The sequence below is a fragment of the Tauraco erythrolophus genome, chromosome 5 (genome assembly GCF_009769465.1).
Source record: "Tauraco erythrolophus isolate bTauEry1 chromosome 5, bTauEry1.pri, whole genome shotgun sequence".
In the NCBI taxonomy this organism is placed as follows: Eukaryota; Metazoa; Chordata; class Aves; order Musophagiformes; family Musophagidae; genus Tauraco; species Tauraco erythrolophus.
The window spans coordinates 25,516,610-25,540,880 of NC_141469.1; positions in this window are offsets into that span (position 1 = coordinate 25,516,610).

Below are 24,271 nucleotides of genomic sequence, written 5' to 3' on the forward strand. Positions count from 1 at the left end.
CTAAAGGCACAGACACAAAATTCTCTCAAGATTCCTTCATTTTTGTGGAGAAGTGATTTGACTTGCTTTGATAAATTCCTAATGTAGTGTGGAAATGGGTTTACTAGACATATAGTGTATCATCTGGTTACCTGCCAAGGAATGTAAAACTCACTGGGAATCCTATTCAATGTCGATTTTGAAGTCCCAGTGAAACTAAATGCCTGTTAGCTTAAAGGGTCAAACGAGTGAGCAGTGTCAACAGGGTCTCAGTTATTTTCGTCCCTGTATGCACTCACTACTAAATTCTTTTTGTTCTGTGTGTGTGCCCAGGCCTGAACTGAGGCACGGGTATCGGTTAATCCCTGCTGATTGTATTACAAACAACCATGCTGATGGAGGGGGATCACTACTAGGATAAGAAGCCTTTAACCTCCAGTTGTCAGTTCAAGGGAAGTCTGGGTCGATAGGAGTCCAAAGTCCTCTATCACCTGACAGCTGCTAGATGATGCGAATGAAATAACAATGGGTGAATCCTCTTTCTAAAACACAAATCAAGCTTATCAGAGGAAGGGTAAGGAGGGTTTTTTGAGAGAGTTATATGGGGTCAAATCCCCAGAGCACAGGGGCACTTGGAAAATGTAAAGGTAGCAAAAGATGCTTGCATCTGCTGTGCTTCTGTGAAACACAGCCATGCTCTCTACATCTATTTACATCCTACGCGGCTCTGCTGCGCTGCTCTTCACTGTAAGTCGGAGGGCCTTTATTTGATATTAGGCACTGAAGGCACTTGGAGCAAGTGTGTTCAGAGGCCTCCCTGGTATGGAGAAGAGAAGAAAAAAGGCAGTCAGACAGAGAGAAGTGACTACAGCTCATCCTTCTCCTTTGCCACACATTTCTTGTGTGCATCACGGGGAGTCTCATAGGGTTAAACTCATTTTACATCTGTTATGTGTGTTAACATCTACATTTCAGGAATGTGCTTCCAGATGAAAGAGAGAACTGAGGAAGCAGGCTTCAGGGCCATGACTCTCTAAACAGTCCCCTTGGAAATAAGAAAAAAAAATATTCTACCAGTTGCAAGAAGTCTGTTAGAAATCGCCAAGAGGAAACGCTGAGCACAGTGGGACCTTCTTTTGCTATGGAATGTCTCGGTGATGGCTGCCAGGACAGGTCTCCCTCTTACAAAAGAGTTTGTCATGATGGTGTGTAAAGCTGTGCCAACACCTCGCAGAACTTATGTGCCATCTCACTTAGAAATCTAGTGAGTCTTGTCAACTAACTGGTCAGGACATGCAGTTTTGGAAACAAACAGAAAAATCTTTATTTGTTATTTGAATTTTCAGGCCTAGGAAATCGTAAATGTGTTTGAAGCTAAACAGCCAACATATCCACTTTGCAGGTCTGGACTTTCTGCTGGAGCACTTCAAAGTTCTCCCCTGGCTGTTCCACACCTTGGTCGGTTTCAGTAGAAAAGGGATAAGAATATTTCTCTACATCCCTGGGATGTTGTATGAATTGCCTTTTGTGCAAAGGTCTAAATAAGAGGTATTATATGTCATATAAAAACCTAATTTGCATGTGCTTACAGTTGAGCTGTACAGACTTTGAAATAGAGCACTGATTTATGTAATGAAAAAAATGTGGGCATGATGAAGTGGCATGATTTTATGCACGTGTTGCATCATTACACAGTGTTATACTTTAAAAACTTAGCTTGTAAGATGTATTAATGCGTGCTTAGCTTGTGATTCTTTTAATGAGCACCCTTTTTTAAAGTTTATGATTTTTCATATATTTTCTCTTAACCTCCATATAGCAGTCTAAACTGAATTTAGAACACTTGGAAAAATCAGCTGCTTAATTATTAAAACAACTCACTTCTTTTCAACTGTTCCAGCCTCTCTAATGCTAACAGCAAACCTTCCCTGTGCTTCCATGGGAGCAGAGTTAAAATTCAAAACAGCACATTGGAAAAACTCTGCTCCAGTTGAGGGTTGTTCTACAATAACTTTGTCACATGCCAAATGAATTCACCTTGTGTACAGCATGTGTTATATAACCTCCATGTACAACAGGGTCACCAGTGGTACAACCTGGGGGGAAAAAAAGTCCAGGAAAAAAAAGACAGGAAAAAGATTCGAATCACACAGGTAGGCTCGTGTTGCAACATCATTTTGAGAAGCCTTTTGCATAGTGGTAACTCAGCTTCAATTGATGGGTTTGGAAGCAAATAATTTCATTTTATCACAACCAGCTCCAGCACCTCTCTCTGCACCTCTACCAGTACAACTAGCATCAAGCAAGTACTGCAAGTACTCCCTTCAGGGCAAGCTGAGAACACAGTAACTGGCAACAGAGAAGGACAAAATGTCACCTAGCCTCGTCCCATCAGGCAGTTCTCCACGAAACACTAGTTGTGGCCTACACCTACTCCCAGAGGATTGACTCCCATCAATAAGAACAGCATAGCAACAGGTACTAAGTGCTGATCTTTACGTGGAGGTCAAGGCTGAATGGGACATATAGAATGAGCCGGTTTTTCCCAATCCCTTAATTTATGTGGTCGGAACTGTAAGGGGAAATCTATAATGCAGTTACATGTCCTTTAACTAAGCTGTGAATCTCATTATCTAAGAACAACAATGTTTAACTCCTTTCCTAACAGCAAAGTTGGAGCAGGCTCTAATACTATGTAACCTTTACATTAGCCTGTGAATTATCCCATAGATTCCTTCAGGTAAAAAGTTGTCTTTATTAAAACTAACTGTATAAAAAAATAAAAGTTTATCTTAAGATCAAATTCAAGTTATTTCCATCTGATCATTTATAGATTTTACATGCTGATAAGTAGACCTGTTATTCACACATTTGGTGTTCAAATATGTAACGTGACCTGGAAACCGTTTACACTGTTTTATGTGTGACACCTTCTGAGGGAAGTACATGTATATACTGGGAGAAAAAAAAAAAACAGAAATAAAAAAAAATTTGAATTTCTGTTTTGATTTATGAAACTTTGTGTACTACAGCAGTTCCACTGGCACTTACTTATCCATGGATAATGTAAGAAATCAAATAATTTGTACTAGCAAAATGGGAATTTACAGTGATTTTCAGCCATATACAAATATACACTTCCTTAGCCACTCCCTGCATTTATTTCTCGCGGAGGGAAGGAAAACCCATTTTATGCAAAGTACCTCCCTTCTGTAGCTTTCATTTTTATTTTCAGAAAGACTGCGGCTGATAGGAAAATCACAGGTTAAATAAAAAGAAAACTGCAATATAATTCTCAAAAAATTCGCAGATGTCCTCTTTCACATTTTCTCTGCATAGGGAAGGTAATGAAGAATTGATCACAGATCTGTGTTAAGATTTCAAGTTTTGCAGTTAGCTTCCTGACCAAATAGGCCATACTGCTGCTACTCATCACCAGATGGATACGGGAAGCAAATACTGTAAGTTTCTACTGCAATACAGTGTGATGTACATGTGAGTGCATCTTCTCTGCAGATGGTTGTCCTTCTGGGAGGAAAATCTGTAAGGTTCTCGTGTTCCACCACAGCCCTTTCATGACATTTCTGATGGGGAAAGCAGCCATTACCTGAAGAATATGAGGTTTGTTTTCATCCTTCCTTCAGACAGCATACTCATGAGGTCATCTGTGATAGTCTGAAGATCATCTCAGCTATAATGGCAGTAATAACAGTAATGACTAATATGATTTAGCTGCTTACTTCAGATGTAGGGGTTTGCCTCCTTGGATGGTAAAAATACTGACAATTTCAAAAGCAGGTTTAATTTACCTCCTTGTTACCCTGAAGTAGGTGTCTGTAGAACAACAGTCCATCTTGGAACTAGAACAGCCTCAAGGTCAGGCTAGTCTCCAGCCTGCACCACTTGTGTGATAGCCTCTAAGTACCTGCTGTAACAGTGCCAACAGAGTGCTTCTAATCACAAAGCCAATACAATATTTAAAGAATTTTGAAAGATTCTGATTCCTGTTTCCTCAGTGGTAATATGCCTCTTGATTGCAACTGTAGTCTGCAGTCGTCTTGGTTAGGCTTCCTTATTGACAAAGCAAGGGTCTCAAACTACTTTTTCCTTAATTAAATACTTCTCAGACCACTACAACGTATTCCAGGTGATTAATGATGAAGATGACCAGAAAACCCCATGTGTTGCTGGTCTGACAGGAAAAGAAGATGAACAAATGACTGGCAAACTTACACTCCACACTCCTGTCCCCTGTCTGCCTGCTTCTGGACAAAGGACAGTACAGAACATAGGATACTATAACAATTTCTATAATCAGATAATCCAGCCACAACGATGCAGGATTTAGCATCATGTATGCTTTGCAGCAAAAAAAATTCAATCTATTCTGATTGTGAGAGGAATGAGACATGTTGAAATTGATTTGTGGCTGGAACATTTTGTATGTGCATAGAGTCAGAACTTTGAAATGGAAAGAAATTATCTTCAATATTGAGCCATTTAGTCAACACTATTTCCACTGCTGAACTTTCTTTTGCTGCAGTATTTATTTATTTCTTCAGCAAAATTCTGAATTGGCTCAACCATGTCTTTTCCATAATCACAGTTGTTCACCAAATCCAGGAGGTCGATCAAGCCTGAAAAAACTCATAAAACAGGATTCAAAAAAACATTTTAGGAGAGCTATCCAAATATAAGGTCCCAACACTTCAGAAGTCTGTGCTAATTATTACATTCCTGCATAATCCAGAACTGAAAAAAGTTCCAACATTTTGGGAATCATTCAAAATAACAGAAAAACTAAAGCCACAAAATTCATTCCTGGGATTGCTCCTTATAGTCCAACAACCCATGAAGTACATAAATCTTGCTCTAGGCTCAATAAATTATTTGCTATCCAAAAATGTCTTTAATTTAACTTCTTTTCCACTTTGTTCTGTCATCATATTATATAGTTTACGACATTTCACGCAATATCCAGATTTGTTTGCACATGGCATTTGGAACTTTATATGGACGATTCGATTTATAGATATCTGAGCAATTACCTTATCAAAACCCATGTGAGACTGAGGAGGGTTTACATAGGACCAAGGAAACCTTCATTTTGAAAAGGATTCATATATAAAAGTCTACAAATCTCCTAGACTCCAAAAGTCATGGTGATAATGAAAAAATCTTTAGAATAAAACAATAACAACTACTCTCTTCTTTTTTTTAAAGCTCATTATTTAACATGAGCAATCACAAAACTTGAAGAGAGCTGTGGGAAATACAAATTTAAGTACCTTGGAGCCAATGAGCTGAAAACATTTTATGCAGTGGCCGCAAAAGTATCAACTCAGGCATATAAATTGCCTAAAATACACATCAAGCAAGTGCTTTAAGTAGCCATATCCAGAGCAAGAATTGCAAGTTGGCTGAATTCAGGCAGAATGTGTAAGATTATGGATGAAGCACTTTGTAAGGTGTAAGAATCAATGAGTTAAGCAGTTAATGTACTGTTGGCCTCATGAATATGAAGTCTGGTCTGAAGAGGAGACTGGAAAGATGGTGGATTAAATAAATTTGATGGAGAAAGAAATTTGCTAGGAATTATATACTCTGATATATTGAACCACGGAAATCAATAATGTACTACCCTGGCAATGAAGACAACTGATAGAGTACTAACAAAAACCTAGTCTAATTGATTAAGCATTAAAACAAGCCTCGTTGGAGAGAAATTAATGGCCACGAGTAACAAGCAGCACAAAAACAAAAAGCTAAGGAAATAGTAAGGAAGTATGAAGCATTATTTGGGCTTATTGTGAAACACGGCTGAGTGATAAAAGGGTCACCTGGCATGCTGAGAAGGCAAAAAGTGATCTGAGAATAGGAAGCTAATGAGTACCGTAGATCACACATGATAAGAAGATAAATGGAGAGGTGATAATACAGGCAGCTAGGGAGAGTATTAGCATAAAGAGGTGATAATAGTACGCAATTGAGAAAGGAGACTGTAAAAATCTAAAGATAAATCTGATAAACAAACACCAATATATTCCACTGGAAAGAAAAGGAAGGAACAATCTTTGCATGTGCACAGACTTCAAAGAACTTAAGTATCTTCTGAAGATTATAATGGTTCAAATTCAATAGCGTAAGTAGGTAAGACAGGTCTTGATATAAGCAGAAACAAGTCCTGCTGTGAGCAGCATCTCTGTGAGAAGCCACGATGTCAGAAAGAAACCACAGCTGATTGGTGTCTGGGAATATTAAGACTCCTTGGCAGATTGGGCCAGGTGTGATCTCAGCTGCTCTGCAGCCACCCCAGATATAACCCTGTTGATTCTCCTTTTTTACCATGGTAGCTGAACATAACATAGCATGCTAAAAGACCAGCTGGTTAAAACTGTTGCATAAAACTTCCTATATTTTGAATGTTTGAAAGTCATTGCAGCAAATTAGCTGTGTACAATTTTTTTCATAGAATATGAAAAGTAACATGCCTTACAGAAGAAATCCAAATAAAAATTCACCACAACCCAACCACCTCCACATTCCAACAAAGAAACGTTGAATCCCATTTGTAAGACAGATAAATGACTCGCTTCCAAAAAAAAAAAAAAAACCAAACCTGCCAAAAACCAAAACACAACTGTTGGAAACAGTCACTTAAGTCTGAATCGAACACTGAAGTTTCGAAGTTGTCTTATAAAGTCAAGTTTCACTTTCTCAAATACGGATGCCACTTGAGATTGAAAATCAAGGACAAAAATAAATAAATAAATAAAACCCTCAACTACCACTCTAGTTATTGTCTCATGAAATCTGCACTGGATAAACCTAAAAACTTATTCTTGCCAGCCAACCAGCATCTCTGTGGGTCACATTAGTATTATTGGTTTTTTGGTTAGATTAGGGGAACCAGCACATACAGCCGCCTTCCTGCTGTCACACTGCTCATAGAGATGAGAGTAGAGTGATTTAAATTCAAGCATTCCTCCTAATTCTATGTCTGTTCCAGCTGATTAAATTCACACAGACCAATAATGAAAGATAAACTCTTGTTTGGAGAAGAAATCAGAAATTTTTTTTACTAAGGCAAACCACGTATTTCCTTACTGTAGCTCTGATATGCAAAGCAGAAAGGACTGGACTTCAGGAAAAATTTACCTGCTCCATAGTTAATTACCTGATCACATCCAAGGATGCTCAGAAAGGTGGAGAGGACGTGGCCATAGGCTGCAACAACTACCCTGGACCATGACTTCCATACACTGGCCAAAATTGTCCGTCACTTCCATATACTGATTTAAAAACTTGGTTGTGTCGAAATGCACATGAATTCAGGAGTGGAGTGTTTCTGAGTTATCAGCACTGCTGTGATTCTCCTTCCTTTTGACAACAGTTATAAGACCTTTGCCATTGAAACTACGGTGCAAAATTAAAAAAAAAAATTTTGATGGAGGAAAAGTAGGTCAAACCCTGTGCATGTTTGAAAGTACCCCTACTAAAAATGATTTACTAAGCTTTTTATCATTTCGTTTGTCATTGTTTAAGCATATAACCATGCAGGTAAGAACATTTTGTCATTTACAGGAAGAGTTTGATCACCTGTCACCAGTAATTTGAAGAATAAAAGAAGAGTTACTAAGGCAGGAGAGTTACACCAGCAATAATTCTGGTTTTCACTTTCTCAAATGTTCAGAGATCTTAGGTATGTCTCCCATGCACTTCAGCACTGTTTACTATTCACCAATTACTTATTTTTCACAACAGTTATAATTCACTCCGAGGGTTATGTCTTCTTGCATGTAGGTTGAGATACTACAGGTCAGACTTTTGCTTCGCAGCAAACATTGACCTTAGCAAGTATAAAGAATATTATTGCATTAAACAAATATACAGGTGTGTGAATGTGTGCACATATACATGCCAACTCTTGAGATAAAGATGGGCTTTTGCTGCAATTTGTACTACAAATAGTAGTAGTATTAGTAATAGTAGCCTCTAAGTAACCTAAAAGAGACTGCAATCCCATTGCCATAGGCCTTTTTAAAGAAAATGAACCTCCTCTGCCCTGCATGAGCTTTGAATCTAAATACAGACGAGTAAAAGGTAGAGAGGAAACGTGGAGGTTTGCAAAATGCTGGTTAGGGCAGATAAGTAGGACTTCCCTGCTTTTTCTTCACTGCCTAAAATCACAGTTTAAATTCAAAGCTACTGTATCCTTTATAATCAATACGTAGAGAGAATCAAACCACATCTGAAGTAGATGTCTTAGGTCAAATGAACTGTCCCCTTGAAGTACTTAGGGCAGCTACCTCAGAGACATCTAATGCTTAGATTCCCCTTTGTAAAAGACGAATTTAGCCTCAGCTTCCCAGGGTCTTAATCCAATGTCCTACCAGCTGGATAATTCAGCTTCTCCTCATGACACTTCTTTGATTTTATAGAGTTAGGTTAAGACGATGACGGTTGCGTAAGAGTGAGTTCCCTCAGGTTATTACTTTAGGTCCATAGGCTACATGTTTTATCCAATTATATTCAGTTAGTGCTGCGGCATGGAGAATCTGCTTAGGCTACTGCAGTTCTTGATTGATTACTTCGATAGACTGTCAAAGGATATTTCTCACCCTCAGATAGACCAATTCCGCTGAACATGCTCCAGTAATTTTCTGCAGAAGCAGAGTTTGTGTAGAGGGCATTGGTATACTTTATTTTTCTTTACTTTATTAAAGCCATATTTAATACCAGAAAATTCCAGCTGCTGGTGCACGCCAGCTAATACACAGGATAATTTTCGTTTGAGTGTTGAATCAGATATTACCCACTAAAGCTATTAAAATCTCATTGATATCACTATAATCATTATTCGGGATTAGTAATGAGTCTAAGGAACAGGTGAACAATTAGAGCTTAAGGTACGTATGCCTCCTTGCATTTCAAATTATGTTTTGGGGGTTATTCTGCTGAAGGATACAGAATCAGACTGATCATCACCATCACAGCCATAAGAATCAGCTGATGTACAAGCAATAATGTAGGGGGAAAAAGGAGGAATGGACAGCTTTGAGAATAGCTTTTTGGGTCATTGATATGAAAACTAAAGTCTGAGAGAGCAATGTGCAGATGGATATTTTCCCATTTTCTAACTTGACAGAGATTGTATTGCTTTGGTTTTTTTAATTGGAAATTGGGTATAATTTTCTGCTTTTAGAGTATACACCAGTATGTGTCAGGCAAGGCAGAGGAGCTAAAATGATAATGACCTTGAAGGCAGAATTTCAATTTAGAGGTAGCTCTTTTCCACTGTAATGACTTTTACAGGAAGTGCAGACAATAGGATTTAATCATTCAGCACTGTTACCCATATAAAAATGATGGCGACTTCTACAGCAGCTCACTTCATAATGAAGCATCAGGTAAAGTATTTGTATGCAAGAGAAGACAGAAAAGCTGATGTAGCACGGAGAAAGTCGGAAGTCTTTTACTCTCCAGAGGTAAATTCATAAAGCTTGCCCTTCAGTAAACACAGTAGTAAAGTGCTCTAACTGCCAACTTTTCATGTTTGTGCTGTGAGTGACAGAAACTGATGAGATGTACTCAGTAATTAGGAATGCAATTTAAATTTTACTGGGTTTACGAGCGTTTGATGTTAAACGTCCTAAACGTTGGCAATGCCATGTCCTTCTGCATGATTATGTCATGAGTTTGAAGGCATCTAAATCACCCGCTATTTATGTACCACCTGGCCATATTTTATAGGTTTTCTCCACTAGTGGAAGCAAGAATACTCCACGGGAACCTAGGGACCACAAAAACAGTCCAGTCTCCCAGTGACTGCAATTACTAAACTTACTTTCCTAAACCTCTTAGCCAAGGCTAGTCTGTTCACACAGTGCATTTAAACTTCTGATTTTGACAGAAGAAGGAGGTTTAAAAAAAAAAAAGAAAAAAAGGAAAAAATAAAAAAGGATTTGCAAACACTTCACATAATATAAAAAGCTCAATGCTGACAATGTTACTTAAGTGTTTCTAGATGTTGTAAGAGAATTTTTTTAAGTTCAGACAGATATGAGGGGAAAGCTGTTTCAGGAAAACAGTCATGAGTACAATCATTGTGTTCAAATCTGAACATTCCATCCATAAGTGACAGGAGAAGGACCTGGCATCCCTGCTCTTCTAACTACTAATATTTTTCAGCTCATAGCTGTGGAAGTGCACTTGTTTAAGTTGACATATATAATGAACTGCATTAAAGCACAAAAGTGGTAATTACTTATCACAGTGGCAGGCAATCATTTATAAAATCACTAAGTGGCAGTCACTTTCCTAATTTTCTTTGTTAGCCAGGGATAGCCAAGCCTTACTTTTTATTGGTGCGTGGTGGGCAGAGGGAGAAGGGAAAGAAAGTGGTTTCGCACTCAAGATCGTTACTGACATTTCTTACTGGTGGCAACTGAAAGAAAGAGCAATCACTTCACAAGCAAAACTCCAGCCAAACTCAGTATGACCCTCAGATTTGCAGGCACTAAGACTTCCTTCAGGCATTGTCAATGCACACCAAATAGAATCATAGAATCATTTAGGTTGGAAATGACCTTTAAGGTCATCGAGTCCAACCGTCAACCCAACACTGCCAAGCCCACCACTAAACCATGTCCCTAAGCACCACATCTACACGTCTTTTAAATACCTCCAGGGACGGTGACTCAACCACTTCCCTGGGCAGACTGTTCTGATGCTTCACAACCCTTTCAGTGAAGAATTTTTTCTTAATATCCAATTTTAACCTCTCCTGGCACAACTCCTCTTGTCTTATCACTTTTTACTTAGGAAAAGAGGCTGACATCCACCTCGCTACAACCTCCTTTCAGGTAGTTGTAGGCAGCGATGAGACCTCCCCTCAGCCTCCTCTTCTCCAGACTAAATGATGCCATTTCTGTCAGCCACTTCTCATAAAACTTGTGCTCTAGACTCTTCACCAGTTTTGTTGCTCTTCTTTGGACACACTCAAGCACCTTGATGCACTCTGGTAGATGCCTACCCAGCAAAGTAAAGGAGCAACTCCTGTAGCTGATGAAATAATTAGATTAAAGAATTTGCTACCTACAGATAAGAAGCACAAGAATTCAGACAGTCTCCAACTTTGAAATCCCTAACTTCCTCACTGGTGAAAGGCATGTTGTGGTTATACCATGCTTGTCCTTTTTCTCATGTTCCATCCCTCAGTGGGAATGTTGACCATTGTGAGAAACATGAGATACACTGTTAAGGTTTCTGGACACTGATCTGATATAGGAGGGCAAGTCATCGAACACTCTTTTCTCATTTTTCTCTTCAAATTGTGGCTTTTTATGTGGGATTCAATTCACATTTATTAAAATCTTCACAACAGGTGAATAGAAAATACACAGTGACAAAATGCTCTGTTGCAGCTGTTGGCTCAAAGTCAGGTCAGCTATTAAACTCTGAGGAGCTGATCAATGCAGCTCTAGCATTACAATGAAAAAGGCAGTATCTGCTACGAACTTCCACTTACATGACCCGAGTGAGATGAACCAAATTTAAGTAAGGGGTAATCTTGCTCCTTTCACCCCTTCCCCACTTTTTAATTCCTTTGAAATATGAAACTAATAGTCTTTTTCAAGTTTAAGGCCAGAGGCTACTCCCAGGAGTCGACCTCTATTTGTCTGTCCTTTCATGTAACTTTGGAACACTCCAACTATTATGTCATCATTTTTCTACTTCCTTTTCCACAGGCACTTGATATTCTATTACATCATGGTTGGAAGACATCTGTAAAGTAATGTGATTATTCTAGTGAAGTCTACAGATGCTCCCTTCGAGAAGGATCACTCTGCAGCTGAACCATCCCAGTGCTAGTTGCGACGTAACGCTAACCTCCCAGAAAACACTGGAAGCTGCTAGCTTCTGCCTCTCCCCAGAACATATTTCTTATTTTAAATCATCCCTTACGCAAGATAACTCGTTTCAAAAACCCAGTAGCAACCTCTGGTTACTAAACCTGTTTGGTTTTTCTTGTCCCTGATGTCTTTTCTTGGATGGCTCTGGACAACAAGACATCAGTCCTGAAGCTGTTATTGTGAGTTTGGAAGCAAGATCTGAGACAGAAACTGATGGCAGTAAATATAATTGAAAAGAAGTTTAGGAGTTTCATTTCTTTTTTTTTTTTTAATTTATTTTGCCACAAAAATAGCAAGGAATAAGACACAGTCTATGTATTCAGACGTTTGGTAGCTATTTTAAGATGGGAAGAGCATAGATTGCAATCTCAGCAAATCCAACCTTGTAGTTAGAGTAGGATTGCTGAACATCACATAACATGCAAATAACTGTGTAAAAAGAATCCAAGTTCCTTCAGAACAAAACTGAAAATGGAACTTCTTATGAGTTCATCCAGGTTACCAAAAACTTTATTGGGAGTAAAACCGATATCTGTTTATACTGCTTAGCATGACATGTGAGATAAGCAGGACAACTCATGAAGTAACTGAGGTAACAGCTCAGTGAGGTACCATTTTGTCAAACAGAACACGACACAGTCCAACAAAATCTTCATCACAATTTAACCGAACAGGATTCCACATTGTCTCACATTTGCTTCAGCACTTTTCAATCTAATGTCATGTAAAAGAGACTGTCACTGCACAGTCCAGAGATTTGGGTTGAGCTGTCACGATCACAGGGCTAATTGCCTGCTGCTGGACATAAAAGATAATTTTAACGTTAGGCTGGACTTCGCAGTGGTGAGCAGTTTAGCTATCCTAAACACTTTCTACAACTGGGAAAGTGGAAGAAAAAGATTCTATGGGCCTTAGGGTTTGGACTCATGGGACTTCTGTGCTGCTTGTTGCCTACACGCTAACTCTGAAACAAGACTCTCACAAGTAGAATAGCTCATGTTTGGGAGTAGTTGGACTACGTTGCTCTTTGAAATAGAGAGATTTTACTTAAATAGATTTAGAGAGAGCTAGTAACCCGAGACAACTGTTTCGTAACATCAAACCTCACTGGCTTTAGGCCGGCATTAGGGTGAATAGACCAGCTTCCCTCACAACGTCATCCAGGAGCTTCTTTCCTTCTTTCATCTTAATACATGACGTTTATAGATAACATGCCCTTTGGGCTTGAATCCTGCTAGCTCTTTTTCCAGCAAAGGCAGGAAAACTCTGCAATCCACAGTTTAAATGATTTTTCACAGCCTTTGCCAGGGGAGGATACCATTCATAGGAAAATGCTGAACTCCACAAGTAAAGAGGAAGCTCAACCTATGTTCAGTTGTGCATCAAAAGCAAAAAAAAAAAGGGGCAGTTTTGGCTACCAATTCTCTCTGGAAGCTGTGCTGACAATGGGCTTGTGCTTCTGCATGTTGAGAGGAAACAAGAACGCTGCCAGCAAACCACTGACAGCTCCTCTGCAAGGAACAGTCCTGCAGCCTGGGAAGGAACACGCAACTGCACCAGCAGGCATCTGTATTCTCCATTACTAACGTTTCTGACTCTCCTCCCACCGTGCATGGCTTCAGCCATTTATAAACAGTTTCATGAGAGAAAATCATACATACATATATATGAATACATGCACTTAAAATTGTGTTTTCTAATGAGAGTGAAAACATTACAGAAGAAATTCCCTTTCTTGCAGAGATGAAAATGACAGGTCACAGCTACACTTCAGTTCCTCTTCCCTCTACCCCATTCATATTTTAATATTAATTTACAGCAATAAAGAAGCATATAATAAACCGCTCTACGAATCACACTAACTTCTGTGTTGCAGTGCCCTACTGTGGACGGCCCAGAGTCATGAACATACACCAATATGGTTAAAAGATCATGCTCCGTTTATTACAAACAACACACAGGTTATATAGCGGAATGTGATGTGACACGACTACATTCTACAATTGGCTTGCTTAGCGTAAACACACTCTCGTGGGCTATAGTGATAGGGCAGCGCTAGCAGAACACAGGTAATAAGCTCATCCCTTCAGTCTCCTCATTGCGGTCATCGGAGAGGCATCCAGGAGGCGTGCATCTTGGCAGGCTATCAGTCTACATTTCCTTTTAAGGCCATTGAGATAACTTGAAGGACAAAAGTAATCTAGTTGGTAACCTTGTGCTCTGGGGCCCAAACAGGGATTGTCCATACCCGAGAGAATATTATGGCCAGTCTCGGAAAGGAATTCCTCCACACTTCTGTGCATTAACTTTTGCCTTTTTGTTCAGAGACTTATTAGCAGAAGGCATAACATTCCTTACTCTTTGCTGCTGTGAGGAGAGCTGCTTACTTGCTTACAGCCATACATTAAATCTTCTTTTCCCAGGAAATAAATTGCTCCTCTACCTGACTGTTTTACGAGGATGGGTTTTCTGCCATACGTTGCCTTGAATCATTAATTGCATAAAGTAATCTGCTTGCATGTTCACTTCTCTAACATGCATTTTTGAGCTCATACTACACAGGATCATTTCACTGAATGGAATCATAGAATCATAGAACGGCATAGGCTGGAAGGGACCTCAGAGATCATCTAATCCAACCTCCCTGTCATGGGCAGGGACGCCTCTCAACTAGATCAGGCTACTCAAGGCTCTGTCCAACCTGGCCTTGAACACCTCCAGGGAGGGGGCAAATGATGTGAGAGAATTACAGAGACGGAATGACACATAAAAAACCAGTAAGGACAGGCAAAACAAACAAAGCTTTTTTAAAAAACCCTGTCCTTTACACTAGTGCAAATTCTATTCCACCTCCTAAGCCTTCAGTATAATTTCTCTGAATTCTGCACTGAAGGTTGTCCTCTAGGACTTAAATTTTGCACAAGATGAAGGGAAATGCCATCAGGGCACTGGATAATTTTAACCTTTTCAAGGGTTTTGTTTACTCACTTTGCCACATAGTCCTTCAGTCTGGCTCTTCCCTTTGGCCTGAGTTTTCCCCTTAATTCATCTCCCTTCACCCTCCACCAAAACCTAACAGAAAAAGTGGCTTAACTGGAGGCATCAGCTGTCAGGTAGGTGCAAAATAAGGCCTTATTCCCCTTGTTATAGACCATGGATAAATTCACTTAAATTCAGTATTCTACAATGCATTGTCAAGACTGCAATTATCGTTAGATCTTCTGAGCGAGCAGGGCTCTGATAGTTTTGTGAGTTACTCAATCAGCTATGGGTCAATTTATCACTTTAGGGTTTGACTATCTGAACTATACTTATTGACACTGTTGACATGACCTCTGGTGGCTACAATGGAAGCTTTGATACTGCATTGTAGACGGTTACCATCAGATGCCAATCTGTGAAGCAAATTCTGATCCATACTTCAGATCCAATTCAAATGTCGTGTGTGTGGCACCGCCACTTACTGCCTTTACCCTGCTGCGATGCAGTGAACAGCACCAACGCTAGTTATAATTACAGTGTTTATATTTCCTTCTGATGATATACTAAAACCCAGAAAGCTATGTAACATTGTGTTTTCGTTTGTTCCCCCCCCCCCAACAGTAAAGATTTTGCAAAAGGATGTTTTTGAAACAGAGGCCCAATAAAAGAACTCAGAAAATGGAAAAACTGCAATAAATACATTGCATGCCCCTTCCATTGCTGAAAAAGATAATAATTTAAAAAAAAAAACAAACAAAGCACATAGAAATCATGTAAGTATACGCAATGACAAGGATGAAACTGGTGCATACAGCAGGACACTGCAAAGCAGTGTATTGTAAATGCACAGACTGATGTTGGAAATACTGAAGCATCCATTTGAATAATAACCTAAGAACAGAAGCTAAGTTATCAGTTGATGGCATGCATATTGCCATAATTCAAATAAAAACATGAAACTGGGAATCGACACAGGAGGTACAAAAATCCTCACGAACCAACATGAAATTCATGATTATCTGTTACCCATACAGAACTGTTATAACACAAAGGACGGATCGTCTCCTACTAGAGAAACAATTTTTTTCAGACACACACAGAAAATATGATGCAGTTTAAAATCCACAGTTTAATGATGTAGTGCCAGTGGAAATCATTTTTCGTACCATAGGATTCCAAATGAAACAAGGATTCCAGGCAGATATTGGCCTACTCTTCATGAATAACTCATTTTGACAGTACTTGCTGATGTATGTGCTCAAGTGCACCACGCCAACCCATCACTACGCACAATCAATGGGTTGGCAGGACAAACAACTCTCCTTTAATAATTCACAACATGTTTTGATTCTGGATTCCCCAGCTGCTAATATGTTTCTCACAGTGGGGTAGAATGGATGTTCCCAGTTTGTGGAACTGTAAAATCAAATCAATTATGATATGTGTGTATAAAAAATTAGAGATATCAACATTTGGATTTTTGTGTGTGCGCTGCAGAATCTTATTACATTTCAGTAGCCTTAAATAATACAATATGCTATTATATCTAAATACTAAGGTTGTTAGGATTTTTTTTCTAAATGCTGTAAAATTTTGAATTATTTACCACAACACTTCTGTTAAGAATAAACAAGCAAATAAAAAAAACGCCCAACCAAAAAACTCCCATGCATTCATTTTAAAGCATGGGTTTTGGAAGAGACATTTTGCAGCAGTTTGGGTTACAGTGAATTGAAAGTATTATTGTAGGAGAAAGGAGGTGGGGCAGGAAAGATCCCTTAATGCCCCTTTCCCAGTAAAAGTCTCAGTTCCTTTCAAATCTTTCAACAGCATGTACACCCTCCATAATTCCATTTCCAGAGGCAACACTTACGTTGAAAAGTTGAAAAAATTGCTATTTCCCTAAGACTTCATCATCTAAGAAGAACTATAATTTTATTGTCAAACTAGCTGTAGAGTACACAGTGCATCAAGAATAAAATATAAGGTTAAAGACGGTATTTCCTCAGGCTGTTAACAAAAAGAAAATGGATTAGGTGCCTCAGCTATTTTCCACAAGGTAAGGAAGGACACAAGACCAATTTGTCGTATTTCACCCTTATTTTATGAGTTTAGCAGACCAGCACCTTTCTCAAATATTGGTTTTGGTTCTGGGCAGGATTTCATCCATGTCACATTAGTTTATCTAAATTATTATCAGAAAGCTTAGTGTTCCCATAAAACTAGTGTTGGATCACAACATTAATGGAAAACTGTCTGTTACTTGTAATACAGCTAAATACTCACAGAGGACTTAGATCACCTGTATCCCCTCTTCTGTGTTTTGCAACCATGTTTTAATGTGACTTTAAATAATTCTGTGGTGGTCTTTTCATGTTATTATTTACAGATTTTATGTATCAATTGGGGGGCGGGGTGTGGGGATTATTCCTAGAAGAAAATAGCTTAAACAGCAGAAGAAATCTGAAACCACTTTTTATTGTGGAAAAATATTGAAGACATCTGGAAGCGATGGACAGCCTGTATGAGTATCTTGACTCTTACCTAGCTTAAAATGGTGGAATAACTTATGCGCTTTTATATTTTAATCAAAACATAAAAGATAAAGCTACTCAGTTTGACATAAGAAATTGGCACCAACTCATGCGTCTGACTCTTCTTAGAATGAGCTACTCTACCAACAAACATAATCTAAAAAATAAAAAAATCATTGTTTAGTGCAGTGCAAAGCCCTTTATCCAACAAGAAACAAACGGAGACAAATGAAAGATTTAAATAGCCCACAGATGTCTGTAACCTACAGTCACAGCTGATCTTTGGTAGTTTTTGTACTTCCATCACCTGTGTGTTCTAATCCCTCCATTCCAGTAAACAGCACTAAATACTCCATCCCATAATATGCCTGAAAAAGCTCCCATGAATATAGTGAAATAGAAGAAAGTCCATCTTCCCTGAAGTATGCAAAAAACCTCCAACTGAACCGGTTTATGCAAAAAGAATTGTGTTTGTAAAGCGCTCCCCTGCGGAAACAAAAACCTATGTAGCAAAGGGTTATGAAGAGACATAAACTCCAACAATTCAAACCTCCACAGAAGTTCGCTGGTTATCTCCTAGCCCCTCACACCTCTGACACAAAACAGCTGTAAAACGGATATTCGAGAATGCCAAACAACTGATAGAGTTGGAGAAGAAAACCTTAAAAACTCTATAGAGGTAGATACACCCGTAGCAGCTCCAACAGAGAAACAGACGTGATGTTTCCGCCACTGGCAGAATCACAGAGATGCAGGTCTCTGCACGAAGGTCAAAACCTGATTCACAGTGATGCTCTGCCAGCACGTGGAGAGACAGCCCATGGTTTGTTAGCGTGCCTTGTAGGCAGCTACCTTCTATAAGCATACGAGATATTATTTTTGTGTTCTATTACTGATGCATGATATCTGCATTAGGGATGTTTGTACAACCTGGCAGTCAGATACCAATATACATCCAGAGAGAGGAATAATCCAAGAAATAAGCAATTTTCTCCCCCTGAAGTTTTTGGTCTTAACTTCCCTGAAGAGATTTAAAAGTGATGGGAAGTGACAGTAATGGAAGTTTCTTCTGAGTAGTGCTCAAAACTAGTGCCTTTTTTTACTTCCTGGCGCACTAGTCGGAATGATTTTTAGTGATCTTATTGCTTTCTGGTCTCTCCGGTGTCTTCTCTTGATAGTCAACACAGTTTCTTTTGCCATGTTGCTGTGTCTAATCAATACCGAAACAGAGATTGATAAAAGTCATCCAGATTTTGATTACTGATGTGATTTCTTTTGTGCAGTTTGCATAGTTTAAAGATGCTGTCCTTGAGGAAGAGAGCAGCTGCTGAGAGACACAGATAGTGTGAACTGGTTGAACTTGAGCTTAGATGAAAGCTTCAGTCTGCAAAGTATGCTACCCTTAAAAGAGGCTTTCTAAGAGTAATTTGAGAAAAGTCCCCAGTAGCAGCCTGTAGATTTGTACAGATTAAGAAATGCAAAATTTGTGCCGCGAAGTTGTGGGAACTCCCACTGTGGCACACAGGCAACCCAAGGAATTACTGCAGTGTGGAGATTACAGCGTGCGCTCGTGAAACGCAAACTCCTGTCACATTCATTTAGAAAAGCTCAACCACCAGCGTGCTGCGTTTTGATAATCATATCTGAAATGTCACCGTGTGGGCAACTGCCCTGTAATACATCACTCTTCTGTTTAGTCAGAAAGTGATAAAAAGGGCACAGGAAAATAATAGATGAAATGCTTCATTTTGAACGCTTCTTTATGGAGGAAGAAGAACCTGCAAGGCTTTCCGAGCCATCTGTCATCTGTACGCGTCACATTGTTACAGGTGAGAGACAGTTTACTTTTTAATACCAGAAGAAATTTATAGGAATTCTCAGCAAAGTTCAGTTCAAAGCAGATGGTAGTATCCATAATGCACCTGTTTTAACGTTCATCACTCATTACTTTGTGGATTTAATAGTTGTCCATTATTAGTCTTTTTAGCTGCAAGATAATCGTCAGACGTGTTTTAACAAAAGCTGTGCAAATCAAAATCATTCAGTTTTGAATGAAAACAAATTATACGTTTTACTTAAGAAATGAATGAAGTTTGAATATTTGAGACTTTTAGATAATATTTTATATTAGTACAATTTTCTTCAAGTGGCATACAAGTCATACTGAAAAAGGAAAATACTTTTATTTACATGTAAATAATACAATTATATTACATATTCGCCAAAGGTAACACATTCAGCTTTTCTAAGCCATTAACTTGCATCCAGAGTAGAATACAAGCATGTTCAGAAACTATAAAACTTGAATTTAATATATACTTTCAAGTTGAAATTCACATAACTAACATTCAGACTAATTGTCTTGTTTGTAATTAATGGATTATTTGTTGAATTTGTTTTCATTCACTGCCCTGCTGTTTTTATGTCTGGCTTCCAAGCGAGAAGACGCAAGTGCCACTGAAGAGTTTTTATGTATAACCACAACACCCACAAACTTATCAGTCTTTGTTGCAGGTACACAAATCTAACAGATTTTAGGACTCAGGAGAGGTCTCCTTCCCAGGCTGTTAGAGCCTGAGAATGCAGAATTCTTCCCACTCTGTCTGGTGGATGAGGCTCCTGTGGTTTGCATTTTCAGGTCTAGCCAGCAAAGCTGAGCACACGCTCCAAAGATGCAAAACCACACACACAAAATACACACGGCCAACGACACCGGTTAACGCATTACCACAAGGCACTGTCACACACACGTGAGCAACACAGCCCGACCCTGTTCCTCCTCTCCAGCTGATCAAGACCGCAGCTTTCAAGCAGAGCATACACGCTCATACTCATGGATGCCTAGAATACCAGCACAGGTTTTTAAGTCTATCCACAATCCCATGAACCAGGGAGGCATGGACTCACGCCCCTTTCCCAGTTACCATCTCAGATCTCGGGTCTTTCTAGTGGTCTTCTCTTTGGCTAGACCAGCTTGATGTTTGGTATCAGAACATAAACACACACACTCCCCCCTCCCCCCCCCCCCCCCAAATCTCTCCAGCAGTCAGTCTCTGGTGTCATCTGACAGTAGCACTCAGTCCACAATACACTCAGTTGCTGGGCATCCAGATCTCATCCTATTCACTGGTTAGTTGAATCTAAAGCTGACCTGACAAATCAGGCACATAAAACACACACATAAGGAATCATAGAATGGTTTGGGCTGGAAGGGACCTTCAAGATCGTCTAGTTCCAACCCCGCTGCCATGGGCAGGGACATCTTCCATTAAATCAGGTTGCTCAAAGCCCCATCCAACCTGGCCTTGAATACCTCTAGGGATGGGGAAGCCACAACTCCTCTGGACAACCTGTTCCAGTGTTTCTTCCTTATATCTAATTGAAATCTCCCCTCTTTCAGTTTAAAGCCATTGCCCCTTGTCATATCACTACATTCCCTTGTAAAAAGTCCCTCTCCAGCTTTCTTGTAGGCCCCCTTTAAGTAATAGAAGGCTGCTAGAAGATCATCCTGGAGCCTTCTCTTCTCCAGGCTGAACGATGCCAACTCTCTCAGCCTGTCTTCACAGGAGAGGTGCTCCAGCCCTCAGATCATCCTCATGGCCCTCCTCTGGACCCACTCCAACAGCTCCATGTCCTTTTTATGTTTGGGACCCCAGGGCTGAAGGCAGTACTGCAGGTGGGGCCTCACAAGAGCAGAGTAGAGGGGCAGAATCCCCTCCCTCGACCTGCTGGGCACACTTCTTTGGATGCAGCCCAGGATATGGTTGGCTTTCTGGGCTGCAAGTGCACACTGCCGGCTCAAAGAGCACATTGCCAGCTCGCAATACTCACACCAAAAGTACTGAGGAATAATTATTACTTTAATAAGCAGATGGAGAGACTGTGGTGATCAGGCACAGGTCTCAGCCAGAAAAGCACAGTGACCAGCAGTTTGCTGACATGAAACCAACCCCTTCTATCCTGCCTGGTCTCCATTTTCCCATGCCTGTACTTCTATTCAGCCTTCTCTGCCCCTCTGTCCTCCCAAATTAACAACTGCCATAATCAGTTCTCTCCCATTGGTCCTAGTTTTCCAAATCCGTATCCAAATTTCTGATGTGTATACCTAGGTATTAAAATGGTATTATGGATATAGTTATCTCGATACCAGTCTCTTATAATTCCCATTTAGTTGTTCGAAGTTTGTTTCTGTCAAAACTCTCCCTTAATTATCTGCCCATTCCTGTAACTTTGACCAGATTCTCACACTTCAGTAAAACTTATATGCTCATAAAGCAAACAAGAGCCATTTGCAGAAGGAAGAAGAATCAGTGCTTGATGGTTAATGTTTAGTTTCGGTTCCTTTCTTACCACTGTTGAGGTCATTGGGAAAAAAAAGGTTAAAGCATCCACTGAGAGCTAGTTCATATAGTAAAACCTATTAAAAAAGTTTTCAACTGGAAAATATTTTTAGCCCACAACAAAATTTCTGCTCTAAGACAGAGATGGGTGGGAATAGGATAGTCATTAACCCCATGTTATCAGATTCAGGTGCTATGCTGAGGAGCCAGGTGAAAGCCTCTTCTATGGATCAACCATCACAAAGAACTGAAGCTGGTTTTCACACAAGCAAGGCTGCTCCCCTAGTCACCATCTGACCATCAAAACACAAATGGTAACGATTTCATTGAAATGCAGAAATTTAAAAACCTTAACACGTTTTCCATAGAACTAAAATATTGCTTTCACCCTAAATATTGCCAGTGCATTTTTTTTTGTCAGAAGAGAGGAATTATACACAAAAGATGATCAGATAAAACCAACTGCTCCCCTAAGCTTGATTGCTTATGTGTAAACAAAAACATATTTGAACACGTTGTGCTGCTGGTGAGCGCCTAAATAATGTATTGCCCTTGGAAAACAACCTTTGACAAAGGTTGGAATGTCTCTAGCAGTGCTGAAAGCCTGTCCACCACATTTGCCAGCAGGTCAAGGGAGGTTGTCCCTTCCCCTCTACTCAGCACGGTTGAGGCCACTCCTGGAGCACTGTGTCCAGTTCTGGACTCCTCAGTACGAGAGATATGGGCATACCAGAGAGAGTGCAGTGAAGGGCCACAATGGCGATGAAGGGACTGGAACATCTCTCCTATGAGGAAAGGCTGAGAGAGCTGGGACTCTTCAGCCTGGAGAAGAGAAGACTTGTTAATGTACATAAACACCTGAAGAGAGGGTGAAAAGAGGAGACAGCCAGGCTGTCTTCACTGGTGCCCAGTGAGAGGACCAGAGGCAACGGGCAGAAACTGAATAACAAGGGGGTTCCTCTGAACACCAGGAAACACTTTTGACTGTGAGAGCAACTGAGTACTGGCACAGGTTACCCAGGGAGGCTGTGGAGTCTCCCTGCTTGGAGATACTCAAAAGCCATCTAGACAGAGTCCTGGGCAACTCTGCCTGCTTGAGAAGGGGGCTTGGACCATATGACTTCCAGAGGTCCCCTCCCACCTCAACTGCTCTGTGATTTATTTTACGTAACCTACTGCTGTACCTCAATTTTCTCATCTCTTCCCAGTAGTACCTGAACAAGTGAAAAACTAAGAAATGTTTGACTTGCTTATTTATTAGCATTCATCCAAAGGTTTTCAGCTTTAAATCTGCCATCAAATGATAAATTATTTCTACAACTTAGATTAATGGGATTCTTAAATGCACTTAAACTGAAATCAGGTTAACATTATAAAATATTTTAAATTAAATGCAACTCTTGGCATGGATATCACCGTGAAGAAAAAAAAAAGTTTGTAACTGAAAATATTATTGTGATGCTAACAAATCTTATTTTCAGTGACTATCCCAACTTATCCCTGTTTTAACACAGGACAAGTTGTCCCCTAAAACATTATCTGTCCATTGTTTGAAAAGAGCGTCCAGAAAACTTAGCATTTCAACCTTTAGATAGCTACTCTATTGTGTGGCAAGATTACTTCTGTCCTTAGAATAGAAAGTTGCCTTGTACCTTTGCATTATCTGTTCATATCCTCTTTTTCTTCAAGCACTTTCCTGCTCCTCACCTGTAATTATTTTGTCAAGTGTTTCTGACAGAAACCACTATCGAACTTCTTTCTCACCAGTAAACCCTCTCCACATAAGGAAGGTCTCATGTTAGGTACGTAGGTGTTATCTCCTGTAAACTCTTTCAGCCCAGAAATCCACTTACCCTTTACTTATTAAATTTCCAAGTTTTATGCACACACACGCACTTAGAAATCATAAAGGCTTACAAAAAGTGTTGGTTGAAAGGGACCTCTGGTTCAACTCCTCATTCAAATGAGGGCCAATTTTGAAGAGTCATAATTAGAGAGAGTTTAAGAGATGATCATTTGTAAAGACGAGCTCCCACAGACTAAAAGGACTCCTTCATAAAACCATGATTTTAGGGTTCTGAATCTCTCCAGCAGGTAGTTATCCTTTTGGCAATGTTAATATTAACAATAATTTCTGTTACTGGACGTAAATCACTGATTCAGCAGTTAAACAGATGAATCCTTTCCAAGTCTGTGGTATTCTAGAAACAAATCAAATGTTCCTTTTAACCACTCTAGACAATGATTAATACCCTGAGCTTCCTTCATATAACATCCCTGCATATGGGAGTGTGGACTGGAATCCGGCAAGCAGGTGCACATTTTCACGAATATTTAAGGTCAAAATTCCAATTTTACATCACTAGATGAACTTTCTTTCTTTATTTTGTATCATGGAAGGAAATGCTATATATCCAATTTACCTTTTGCGTTAGATTAAAACTGACGAATAAGAAAATTCTGCACACAAATCAGGAATAAATTGTTAGAGCTAAAACAGGTGGCGAGGCACACAGTAGGT